Below are 13,057 nucleotides of genomic sequence, written 5' to 3'. Positions count from 1 at the left end.
GTCCTTTAGAGTTTCACCAGTCAATTTGCTTATTACATTCCTGTGGTATCCTTTAATATGGTCCACTCTCATGTTTTCTGTAAACTGAAACTTGGATCAAGAGCTTCATCAGGCTTAGATTTTTTTTGTATAAGCAAGATACTTCATGATAGTGGTATGTTGTTCCATAGCTGCCAATAATCATTGTCTAGATCCTCTAATTCATTAGGAATTGCACAATAACAATATTCTATCATTTTTTCTTAGTTAATTATCTGGAACATTTTCATGAAGAGAAACTTGACTTTGTTCATTATTTTGTTACCCTGAGGATTCATTTATACAGAAAAGACAAGAAAAAAAAAAACTTGGTTCTTTCTCTTTCAAAACAATGAATGGTTTCCTGATGTCCTCCAAAAGTTATAGGTGTGTTTTTATTGCAGTGTTTTGTGGGTTTTCTTTCTTTGTTGTTGTTGTTGTTTTGGAGTTTTTGTTTGTTTGTTTTTGGCCATTGGAAGACTTCAGTTTGCCTTCTGACTCCTTTTGACAAGGTCCTTACAATTTCTAGTAGCTTCATTTCTGATAGGATGAGATGTTCCAGACTCATCTAAAGTTTCTCCCACTTCAGGCCCGGAATTAGAAAATACATTATAGAAATACATCATTTTCTACAATGTATTTCTTTTAAAGAATACAAATACACTAATGCAAACACAAATTTGTACTAGTAGTTTGAGTTCAAATTTAAGATTACAGACTTTCTCCTTAACATTACTGATTTTAGAGTATCTCCTTTGTACATAATGAAAATTGTATCCAAATTTTGCTCCTGTGCTTTATCCCACACTCCACATGCAATAGCCTCAGAATGACAGTATGAGATTAATGAAAATAACAGAAGGATTTTTCTTTGTTTCTTTTTTTAGTTATACAATTGTTTTTATGTAGGTATTCCAATGAGAAATGAACTGCATAGGTAGATTATTTCATAGTATAATAGTCAAGTTACTATGTTTTAAAATCATTTACAGTTACCCTTGTATACCACCAACTAAGATAAACAGGTTTACTCTATTTTTTTTGCCTTTTAAATTTTTTCATTTAATAATACAGTAATTCTCCCTTACCTGTGGTTTTTCTTTTCATAGTTTCAGTTACCCATGATCTCAACAATGGTCCAAAATGGAAAATTCTAGAAATAATACATAAGTTTTAACTTGCTGAATAGCATGATGAAGTCTTGCGCCATCCTACCCTCTCCCACCTGGGACTTGAACATCTCCATTGTTCTGCATATCCACACCATATATTCTGACTGCTGTTGTGCAAAATCAATTCTCAGATCACCTGTCTCAATATCTAAGTGCTTCTATTTAAATAACTCTATTTTTATTTAATAATGGCCTCAAAGCACAAGGGTAGTGAAGTAGATACTAGAGTATAAAACATGGAAAGACATGAATTCGCTATCATGAGGCAAGGCTGTAGGGCATATAGGAAAAAACACTGTTATGTATAGGGCTCAATACTATCCACTATTTCAGGTATTCAGTAGGGTCTTCCAAACTGTCCACCTTGGGAGAAGGGTGACCACCATAATTCTAAAGTCATATCTATAAAATCAGGATAGAAGTCTACCTTCTATTCTTGTCTCTCCCTCTTATATATTTCTAATTTTATGGTGTACTTTCTATTAAACATAAATTTATGTTTTGCCTTTCAATAAGCCATAATTTTTTAAAAACTTATATAAGGAAGGGAAGGGCAGGGATGAAAATTAAACTTCTTTATAATGTAAGTAGATATCGTATTCATGAACCTGTTCTTTCTTACATAAAAGGTGTTGTGTTTTTCTTTATACCACAGTACATACCTGCACAGCACCTTTAAGAATTTGAAAGTACAAAAAGAACAAAAATGAATGGGAAGCACTTTAGAAAGAAAGAAAGAAACCTATACAAATGTTAAGATTCATATTCAAAACTGTACATTGAGAGACTACCCAGAGACCCAGTTTTTATTAACATTTTCAATAGCTCCTATTTGTTTAAAAATATGGAGGAATACATTTTGCCCCAGAGAGGGGCAGCATGTGCCCATTGCCCCAGCTGAGGTGGAGTCAGGGCATATCCATTCTCATACAGTTCGTGTAAACACCAGCTCTGAGATTCCCTCTGTGAGCCCCCAATGCTTAGTTGACTTCTAAGGGATTTTATCAAGTTACAAGATTTAGTATTCAAAGCTCAAAAAAAAAGTAATTAAGAAAAAATCCTTTCTATGGCAAGAAAAAAAGTAGTTTGTTTCCATCGATTTTATTTTGTTTTTGTTGGCTGAAAACTAAACCAGGATGGGGGTGGTGCACAGTGGTAGGGAACGCGATGGAGACAGAACAGTTCGTGCCACAGAGGCGCCTTATTCTTCAGTCTCACTTGCTCATGGACAGCGCTGTAACTGGGTACACTGAAGCTGGTCCCTTGTGCCCCTACAGGTCTGCTTCCCCTCTAACTTTTCCCGGCTGGCCCTGGTCCTGCTACCCCCAGTGGCTCTGGAGCTCCATCATCTGCCTTTCCCATCAGTCTCTTAGACATTCATGTCTCCTCCAACAGTCCCTTGAATCCCTGTCCATTTCTTCATTCTCTCTCACATGCCTGTTTCCCTAAGTTTCTGCAGGTTCAACCAGCAGTAAATAGTGTATGGAGCACTCACCTTGATGGCAGGCTCTCCCTTGGTCTTCTCCTCTACCCTGAATGATGACACAGGAGTCTTCCAGAGTGCTGTTTACATCACACCATTCCCTTCTTAGGATCTGAAGTGACCTCTCTTTTCTTTCCACCTGGAATCTAGCCTGTTTGTTAGCATTTCAATACCTTCTGCTATCTGAATTCATCCCACTGTAGTCCACCCCAAAAGTCCCACTTTCTGTGCACAGACCAGCTTCCTTCGCCATGTGTCATTTATTGGTTTTCTCCATAGAAATTCACTGTGCACCTGCCATATTCCAGGCACAGTGCTGCCTGCCTGAGAATAGGATGATTCTCTCCTTTAGAAGCTCCAGGAGTCTTAGGTAGAAATATGTAAGGAAACAACATAATATGACAAAAGTTTGTACAATGTACTACTGAGCAAGTTCAGAAAAGAGAATGGCTGTTGATTCCACCTGAGGGCCAATGAGGCAGACTGATTCTTTCATCCAAAGGAGCCACAGAAATTGTGCAAAGTGGGCCATGGCCAAAGGAAAGGAAGAGAAAGTTGAAAGTCAAAGACTGTGTGTCTGCCAGGCGTGGTGGCTCATGTCTATAATCCCAGCACTGGGGAGACTGAGACAGGTTCAAGGCCAGCCTCAGCAACTTAGCAAGACTCTGTCTCAAAAAATTAATAAATTAATTTAAAAAGGGCTGGAGATTCAGCTCAGTGATTAAGTGCCCCTAGCTCGATGCCTGGTACCAATATGTAAATAAAAATAAGACTGTGAACTATTTAATCAAAGGCAGGAAAAAGCAGAGTCAGAAGGGGATCATGCAAGGACAAGAGTGAGGGCCCTAAACCACAGAAGGATATGAGAATAAGGATGGCTCATCTTTATTAAATGGGAGACATTTGATTTAAAGGCACTGAACTTCCATGTGCCAGATTCCTAGAAGTGGGAACTGGCTCATCAAAGCATAGGATTACTGTAGTTTAAGCACAAAATAGTAGTTATAAATGATTGTGATGGGGCAGGAATGCCAGGGTCAGGTTGAGAGTGACTTTGCCTGCCAGACACAGGAACATGTAAAGAGGTGGGACCCTCAGAAGTGAGACTATCAGGCTGTGGGGTTGAGCTGGGTCATGAGTGAACTCAAGATTGACTTTCCCAGCCCCAAATCGTGGAAAAGAACTACTTCAACCTGGGTGAACAGAACACCATTTTCTAAGGTGTGTGAAGACACACGTGTCTTACCAGTGGTACCCCCAGTTGTCATTTGTTTTTTCAGAAAGGATTCTGGCAAAAAGTGCTTATTTATGTGTTCAGTTAATGCTTGCTGAGCACCTCCTGTGTTCAGATATCATTCTAGACCCCAGGGACTCAGTGGCATATAAGACAGATACATCTCTACCGACAGAATGAAAAGAAAGTAAGCAGTGATACTAGAATTCAAAGCACTGTTTAAGAAATCTGTTTCCCTTGTCTTGGGCTTTCTCTGTCCAAGTGTACCTACCCTACAAAATCCAGCTTCATTCCAGCCACCTCTCCCTGCTTAGTCTAAAACCTCTATTGATCTTCTTCCCAAAATCTTCTACATCAAAATTTTTTTTAAAAAACTATGATAATTAACTTTTTTCTGATTATACATATTCAATACATAAGTTCTAAACCAAAATAAGTACAAAATATAAAGAGAACATATCTTACAATTTCACTTTACCATGTATGACCACTTTCCTTTAGCACATATTCCTTGAATAATTTATTTTCTAGCTATGATAACATTGTCATTATTGCATGTTTATGAGCATCATAACAAAATGGGAACTTATTCCCAAATTTATGGTTTTAGACTTAATGACTAGAGAAAGTATAGAACTCTTGTATTTTTACAACCTTATTGAGATATATTTCACATACCATAAAATTAGCCTATTTAAAGTGTGTAATTTGAATGTGTTTTGGTATATTTACAGAGTTGTGTAAATGGCACCACAATCTAATTCCAGAACATTTTTATCACCCTAAAAAGAAACCACATATCCATTAGATGTGTGGTTAGAGTCACTCCTCATTCCCCCTCCCCCAGGGTCCCTACAGCATCAGCTAACTACTCGTCTACTTTCTATTTTTCCGATTGGTCATTTCTGGACATTTTGCATAATGGGATCATGTGTATGTGACCTTTCGTGACTGGCTTCTTTCTCTTAATGTTTCCAAGCTTCCTTGGTGTTGTAGCAAGCTTCTGTATTGTCTGCCCGCCTGCTTACCTTCTCTCTCTCCCTCCCTCTTTTCCTCCCTTTCTTCCTTGCTTTCTCAAATAGTCCATTAGGTGGACATTACCACATTTTATTATCCATTCTTCAGTTGACATCTAGGTGATTTCCACTTTGAGGCTAGTGTAAATAATGTTTCTATGAACATAAAAGTGGCTGCACCATTTCACCTCCACACCATCAATGAATGAGGATTCCAATTTCTTTGCATCATTATGGGGTTCTTTTGAAAGATAGTCTCTACTCTGAAATGGAACCATCTTAGGTGGCCAGGTGGCTTCAGTGGTCCATTCATTGTATGTGTGCAAATTCCAAAGCTGTGTCTTCCAAGTTCATGGCAAAGTCTGAAAAGCTGCTTCCAAGTGAACCCTTCTCTTTGAGAAAAATAATATTTATACTGATTAATGTTCTTCACCAAAGAATATAATGAATGAATGAATGAATGAATATAATCTTTTTCTTTCAGCAATCACATGGTTCCAAAAATGTTGGGGTTTTTATTTGTTTTTTCTTTAAAGTCTGGGACAGGAAAAGAACTTGAGTTTAGACATCAAATTCTGGACTATTGCTGACCATATAGAATCCAACAATTAAAATATATTATTTGAGGGAAGCACACATGAAATTTTATCCTTGGTGTGTTAGTCTGCTTTTTGTTGCTGTGACCAAAACACCTGACAAGAACAACTTAGAGGAGGAAAAGTTTATTTTGGTTCATGGTTCCACAGTCAACAGAGTCCATTGTTCTGGACCCAAGGGGAGGCAGAACATCATGGGGGAAGAGTGTGGAGGAGGGAAGCTCCTCTATTTATGGCAGCCAGGAAGCAGAGAGAGAGAAGGTGGTAGGAAGGGGACACAGAGAAGATGAACCCTTCCAGGGCACATCATCAGAGACCCACCTCCTCCAGCGACACCTCACATGCCTATAGCTCCCACCCAGTCAATCCATTCGAACTAGGATTGATTCAGAGGTTACCACTCTCATAATCTGGTAATTTTTTCTCCAAACATTCCTGCACTGACACAGAACATTTGGGGGAACACCTTATATCTAGACCATAACACTTGGTAATATCATAAATCTGAAGGAGGAGATACTTCCAAGATTATGTTAAAAGTAAGATATTAGCTTAATTAAGGCATGAGAATCAAGAATCAGATCAGGATGAAATAAAGCAGTGATTGAGAACTGTTAAATTATTGAAAGCTGTACATAATTATGTCTATATCATCACATTTCTTTAAGTATTGCTCTCATTCATTTAAATATAATTATTTTTTGTCCTTGTATTTTTATTTTAAACAAATATGGTTAAGTACTACTGAGTATTCCTTTTGAGAGTTTTTTACTGCATGCCATAAATGAAGACATTATTTTTTTTTATATTGCAGTAAAGACACATGGGAATCAATGAACAGTCACTAAAATGTTAGCTTTAAAGCAACACTTTAGCTAGGGCAGATATCACAGAGGTTATGTGGGAATCTCTCAGGACAAATGGTCAGTGACTTCTTCCAAACATACTTCTGAACATAGCAGTCCTCTTTGCGTCATTAATTCCACTAGACTCTTTCTTTTTAATTATGAAGTATTACTTTTACTTGTTGAGCATTGTTATAGTTTGAATGTCTCTTCCAAAATTCATGTTGAAATTTATTTGTCACTGGTCATATGTGGGGGGGAGGTGTTCTTTAAGAGGTGATTAGGACATTGTCAAGGGGGTGTGTTAGCTCTCCAGGGAGTGAGCTCAGCTTCCTGCACTCCCTTGCTCTCTCCCATCCTCCTGCTCTCTCACAGTGATGCTTTTGTAATGTTTATTTCTACCACATTATGCAGCTGGGGCCTCACCACGTACCATCTCCATACTTTTGGGCTTACCAGCCTCCAGAACTTTGAGAAATAAATCTCTGTTCTTTATAAGTTACTCAGTCTAATGTAAACTTAAAATGGTCTAAGACAAAGGCTGTAGCAATTTTTAGGTTAGGAAGGGAACTAAGTTTATTAAATAATTTGAGTGCTAAGAAATATGATTTAGTATTATATCTTTTTTAAAATTTGATTTTATATATTTACATGAAGATTTTTAGGGATATCATTTAAACATTCCTTATATATGTTTACCTATACCCTTTATTCATGATGAACATTGTAGCAAAATGTATGTATTGATCAACTCAATGGAGTTCAGAGAACCTTAGTAGTACAGAAACATAGTCTTATCTCCTCCAAGACCAATAAGCAGGCCCAGTCAAAACACAGCCCTCCATATTAGTGAAATGCCCTAGAGTATACTCAATTTCTTCCCCTGGCTTCTGTGTCCATCAGTGGATTACAATGTATAAATAGATACATAGGATGGATGGATGGATGGATGATGGATGGATGAATGGATGGATGAATAGATAGTTGATAGTTTTAAAATGCCACTAATATGTTCATGTAGAGATTTTAGAATCTCTAAAGATATTAGAGATTTTCAGTTTTAAATTAAAATTACCAAGTCCAAGTCTTTTATCTTGGTGCTCATTAAAAAATATGGTTATAAGAGAAAATAGTCATTTGATTAAGATAATAAATCCTTTACCTTATTGCCAGAATTATGTGATGGTGGGGCAGCGGTGTGTTGCTAAATTGTATAATTGTAGATATCATAGCAAAGTTAGATTTGGATGTGCAGTGTAAAGCATGAAACATTTACTTTTTTCCCTTTCTGAATGGTTTTCTTTTAAACGTGAAGCAAAGCATTAAACAATGCTTATCAACTAAGCCAAGTGCCAAATAATGTTGATCAACTAAACCTAATTTTTCATTGCAATTGCCAAATATACCATCTCATCACTCCATAATTATAGGGTCCTCATATTTTGTGTTTTCATCATATTTTGTGTTTCTGCTAATTACACAAATAGTAAATGCTTTATTGTTGGAAAGTATCCAAAAGATATAAAATTTTAATTTTATATAATTATATATTATAATTATATATATAGTCATTTGATTAAGATAACAAACTTTAAAGTTCATATACTATTGAAAATCTTTATCTCTTCACTATCAAGAGTTTTATATCTTCTCAGATTCTATTTGATGTATTACAATTTACACTCATAATTTCAAAAAATATTATTACTTGAATTTTACTGAGATTCAAATTATGTGAAGGTCAACTTGCTCAACCTGAGAGTGATATTCTTTCAACAATATGATGTTCATATGGAGAATTCCGAATTTTTTTCCAGTGGATATTTGTAAGCTTTTTTATGGCTAGAAGGAAAAAATGCAAACAAAAAAAAAATGTTGTAGAGCTTGGAGATGTATCCAGTACTACTGTGCATTTTTCACCATTAAATGCTTGAATTTTCTTATACAGCTTGTGGTATTTTTCTTAAGACTTTATCAAATTCTGTTCTGCTCTTTAACAGAAATGAAATCTTCTCTGTTGTAAGAGTTATGGGATTTGGAGTAATGAAATCTTGAGTGCAGATTCCACCTTTGCCCTGCCTAACTTCCAAGACGGCTGGAGAAGGCTTTCCACCAGGGGCCAGAAGTCAGAGCTGGAAATTAGTGAATAGCATTAATGGACAGCCACAGAAATGTTAGCAAACACTAGCAGAGTGTTATGCATTTCTAGGAAAGGGTAAAAAGTCATTCTGGTTACTTTCTTTGATCTCAAAGAGATAAAGACTTTCAAGGGAAAAAAACAAGTCAGGGGACACAAATGGAAGATTTGTGTCCAGGTATAGGAATATCCCCAAAGACATCAGTAAGAAAAGAAGGTGAAGGGAGGCCCCAAAGTAGAAAAAGCTGGGTCTCGTGTGTGAACGGAGACAGCCTCATACTTTTAGACCAGAAGAGGGTGGCAAACTGCTGCCCAAGTGACTTCCTCCTCAGTTACCTCTGTTCTTTGGATGTGGGATGACACACAAGTGTCCTCAAAGCCTCCTGGCCCCATTTTCTTTCTTAGCTCCTGGTATAGCTCCCCTGTCTGGTCTCATCATCAGCCCTGTGGTGCAGCTTTTGGCCTTCTACAGCTCCTGGTGCTTCCTTACCAAGCAAGATGTCTCAGAAATCCAGGGTCAGCAACACCATGGCCACCAGGCTTCACAAACTGGGCTGAAACAATCACAGCAAAGTGCTTTGTCTCCTCTAAGCCTCTAAAGAGCACCCTGTTTTCTTGGTGCTTAAAAAAGTAAAGGGAGAAGCTGGGGTCATGGCGCAGGCTTGAGATCCCAGAGGCTAGGGAGGCTGAGACAGGAGGATCACAAGTTCAAAGCCAGTCTCAGCAACTAAGTGAGGCACTAAGCAACTCAGGGAGACCCTGTCCCTAAATAAAATATAAAAAAGGGGCTAGGGATATGGCTCAGTTGGTTAAGTCCCTCTGGGTTCAATTTTTGGTATCCAAAAAAAGAAAAAAGAAAAAGAAAAGGAGGGATCCCCCCTTATTATTTTAAAGGAAGACTGTCAGTTGAAAAAAGTTTAGATGTCATTATGCTTAGTCCAGTTTTCCCTTAAACTTTAACTTCAGCTTAATCGTGGAGGGGTCACCAGAATTTCTCTGAAAAGTATTTCTTTAAAATATCATAAACTGGTGTTCAAATATTAGGAGTGCATGGTGGTTGTATGTTGGGGGACGGGGGTGTTTTGAGGGAAAGGCAAATAAGGAAAAGGGAAATGTGAAGTTTCCAGAATGGGAAATGAGAAATGGATTTTTTGCATTTGATTAAGTGGAAAAGTGTGGTCAGAAAGTTACGTATGTTCTGATTTTGAAACCCTTCGTCTCCTCTTAGGCTCAAGGGAAGGAAGGGCATAAAATCAAGTGATATAAAATTAAAATTGTGTGAATCAGAGAACTAAAGCAATTCCACGCAAATTGCCTGAATACCCAAGCCATCAAGCAGATGAGGGTGGGGGTGGGGTGGGAGAAAGGGAGAGGAAGAGTTGGGTATGGTTGCTATGGCAACCTCATGCTGATTGAAATGATTGTGGATTCCTGCCTTTCTTTTTCCCCTTCTGATCTGGTTCCTGGAGGTTTGCAGTTCTTGGGGTTCTTGGTGCAACCAAGTCAGCTCCCAGGGAGACATCATGGAACTAGAGGTGGTGGTCTTCTAGCAGGGCACAGGTGGCTCAGACACCTGGGTGGAATAGGGTACAAAGATAGATAAGGTTTAACCAGGGAAGTGAAAGTAAGCAAGACTCATCCAAATGGCAGGATTCTAGGCCACATGCTGGCATGTCACAGCTCTGAAAGGATGGAACCAAAGCAAGACCATAGAAGCTAAATGAGTCTGTGAGAGGTCTTCTGAAGGTCAGGGAAAAAAATGCTGTTATTGACAAAATTTGAAACAAAGCTTTGTCTAGGGCACGAATGGAAAGTAGTTCTCAAACTTGTATTTCTGAGCTTCAGATTCCTCATCTATAGGACCACAGAAACACCTGTCTTGAAAAGCTGCTATGAGGAGCTGAGGCACAGGGGACTCTCCCGGCTCCTCAGATTCTGTGCCTGCAATCTTTTCTGAGAGGGAGAACATGGGTGGCCAAATTCAGAACAATCCCAAGTTCCTGGCTGATCTTGTTTCTACCTTAAAGGGGAAAACAAGAGATCAGAGTCATTGGCAAAGTTATAAGAAACCCTCATGGTAATGTTTATTTTCATAACAATAAAATATTAAAGATAGCATGCCCAATAAAGTGACTATTAATGATATTTAATAGCATTAGTAAGAATGGGCAACATAGAATTAATTTCCATTTATCTTTTATCCTTCATTAATACTGGTGTATCACTGATAATGATGTTAATTGAGAAGAAAAGAGAGTGAAGGATTGTATTCATGATGAAAGCTTTCTACTCTGCTCCTCACATTCTTGGGATCCTCTAAATAGGTGCCCACACTGCCCACGTGTCGCCCCCTGTTGACTGTCACCTTCGTCGTATACAGTGTTCCGGGCTTCACTTTTCTTGAAGAAAACCTGCACCATAGACAGAGATGTTTGGTTTGTTTTGGTTTCGCTTGTTTGGTTGTATTTTTATTTCTCAAGGAGTGTGTAGGAAATCACATAAGCCTTATTACCCCTTAACATAGGCACACCTATTTTTGTTCAAAAATAATTTTCTCCGAGTACCTAATTTTCATGAAAGTTATATCCTTGGGTCTGATCTGAACTAAGGGGGAGAGGGTGGAATTGCTGGCTGGTACTTCAGCATCCTGACATCATAATCCAGAGGTTCTTGACCTACTGTCCCTGAATCTATAAACAGAATGCAGACCTGTAAACCAACTGAAATTGTATTTGAGGAAAAATCTGCATATTGTTAAACATATGTAGTTTTCTGAAGAATTACCACAATCTGGGTGCCCTATATCTGTTTTCTTACTGCAGTTGTGTTTTCAGTGTATTACCCACTGAGAGTTTGGTCAGAGTAGAAAACAGGAGACATTAAAGTGTTTTTGTTTTTGTTTTTAAAGTTGTAGTTGAACACAACGCCTTTATTTTATTTATTTATTTTTATGTGGTGCTGAGGATAGAACCCAAGGCCTCACACACACCAGGTGAGCGCTCTACCACTGAGCCACAACCCCAGTCCCCATTAAAGTGTTTTTTGGGTCCCCCTTCCCCGTCAGAATCTGAACTAAAACTGACCTTTCCTATATACAGTAATGTGACATATCCTCTGTAATAGCATTAAACACTAATGAAGTAATACACACAAAATTTATATATTGAATTTTAATTAATGACTTCAGGTTTATGATATCTGTAATATCTGTGATATCTGTAACTTATTTTGAAATTCATCTAAATAATAGGATGGATACAAGGAAGGATGGATATGATAAAAAAGCAAATATTTCAGTATGTTAACTATAAAGTCTGTATATTGAGAACATGGATATTCACTGTGTAATTCTTTCATTTTTTTCTGTGTTTGAAAAATTTAATAAAATATTAGAAAAATAGGCAATCATAACATTTAAAGTACATGCAACTATGTATGACACAGCAGATTAGTGGAAGGAAGTGATAAAAGTTGGTTGCCTAAAATGGATATTTATTGATTCAATTTGGAGGCAATTCTTGAGTACATAGAAATAAATCTACATATGTTTGAATTTCAGTTGCAAATACTTTACAGCCAAGTAAAATTTTTATAGCATATGCACAGTGTTTAGCAAGATAGCTTTCCAAACAGTGACCATGATTGTGTATTTTGTCAGATTCTGTAGAGTTTGCAGTTTGACTTGGAGGTTCTTCTAACACAAAGTTGTTCTTGCCATTAATTGATTTCTAAGTCTTTCTAAATATTTCCTTGCTTGATTATACACACCATTAATCAGAGAAATTCCCTATATCTGGACAGTGTGTCCTATCTTATTTGAATCATCCATCTGCATTACATAGTCAGTCCTAACCATACTATCACAGAGAGCTAAGGGGAGAGTTGCTATGTTCTCCTTTACATTTTACCAAATGCACATCAATCCCCTAAAAAAATCATCCCGTTAAAATTTCTTTTAATAAGAAAGTGCTGAGAGAGACAATTTGAGCTTTATTTTGTTAATCCAATCACAAGTGTTTTATATCCTATTTGGATTAAAATACCCAATAATTGATTATGAGAATTATGCAAGCTCTAGCACTGAAACTTGGGATATGGGTAATTAAAAAATGAAAGATCTTTTTTCCATTTTAGTATTTCAGGCCTGGGCTCATTACGAATGACATCTCATACAGAGAAACTGAATCTAATAATTGCAAAAGAAACAAAACTAAAACAGCTGTTGAAGCCACTTGGACTGATTTTTTTTTAATTTATATGCATTAAATAAAATATAATTTATTTAAATATTATGTTTAAATGGACCTATAGTGATTGTTTTTCCCCACGATAACATGAAACAACTAAGTCCCTAGATTTATTTTATGATTATTATTCCAAATGATACCAGGATTGCAAAGTCAGAACTTTTGAAAATGACTAAGAGACATGAGCCTTGGTAGATGCTTAGGGTGCTAGTTAAATGCCAACAGACTGGAAAACAAACAGCATAACCCAGACAAGATGTGACTTTGTTCTTTAGCATCCATGTGAAGAGGAAATCAAATATTTCTGGG

The 13,057-nt window shown here is 37.2% G+C and overlaps 1 protein-coding gene across 5 annotated transcripts in view; it reads left to right on the top strand.

Annotated features, from left to right (window-relative positions):
- Window positions 1-13,057, top strand: part of Cdk14 (cyclin dependent kinase 14) — a 599,374-nt gene that overhangs the window by 545,460 nt on the left and 40,857 nt on the right. The gene's annotated exons all lie outside the window — the stretch shown is intronic.

The sequence above is a fragment of the Marmota monax genome, unplaced genomic scaffold (genome assembly GCF_021218885.2).
Source record: "Marmota monax isolate L192 unplaced genomic scaffold, Marmota_monax_Labrador192_F-V1.1 WCK01_AAM20220418_F8-fsc00165, whole genome shotgun sequence".
Lineage (NCBI taxonomy): Eukaryota > Metazoa > Chordata > Mammalia > Rodentia > Sciuridae > Marmota > Marmota monax.
This window is presented reverse-complemented; position numbering and strand designations above follow the sequence as displayed.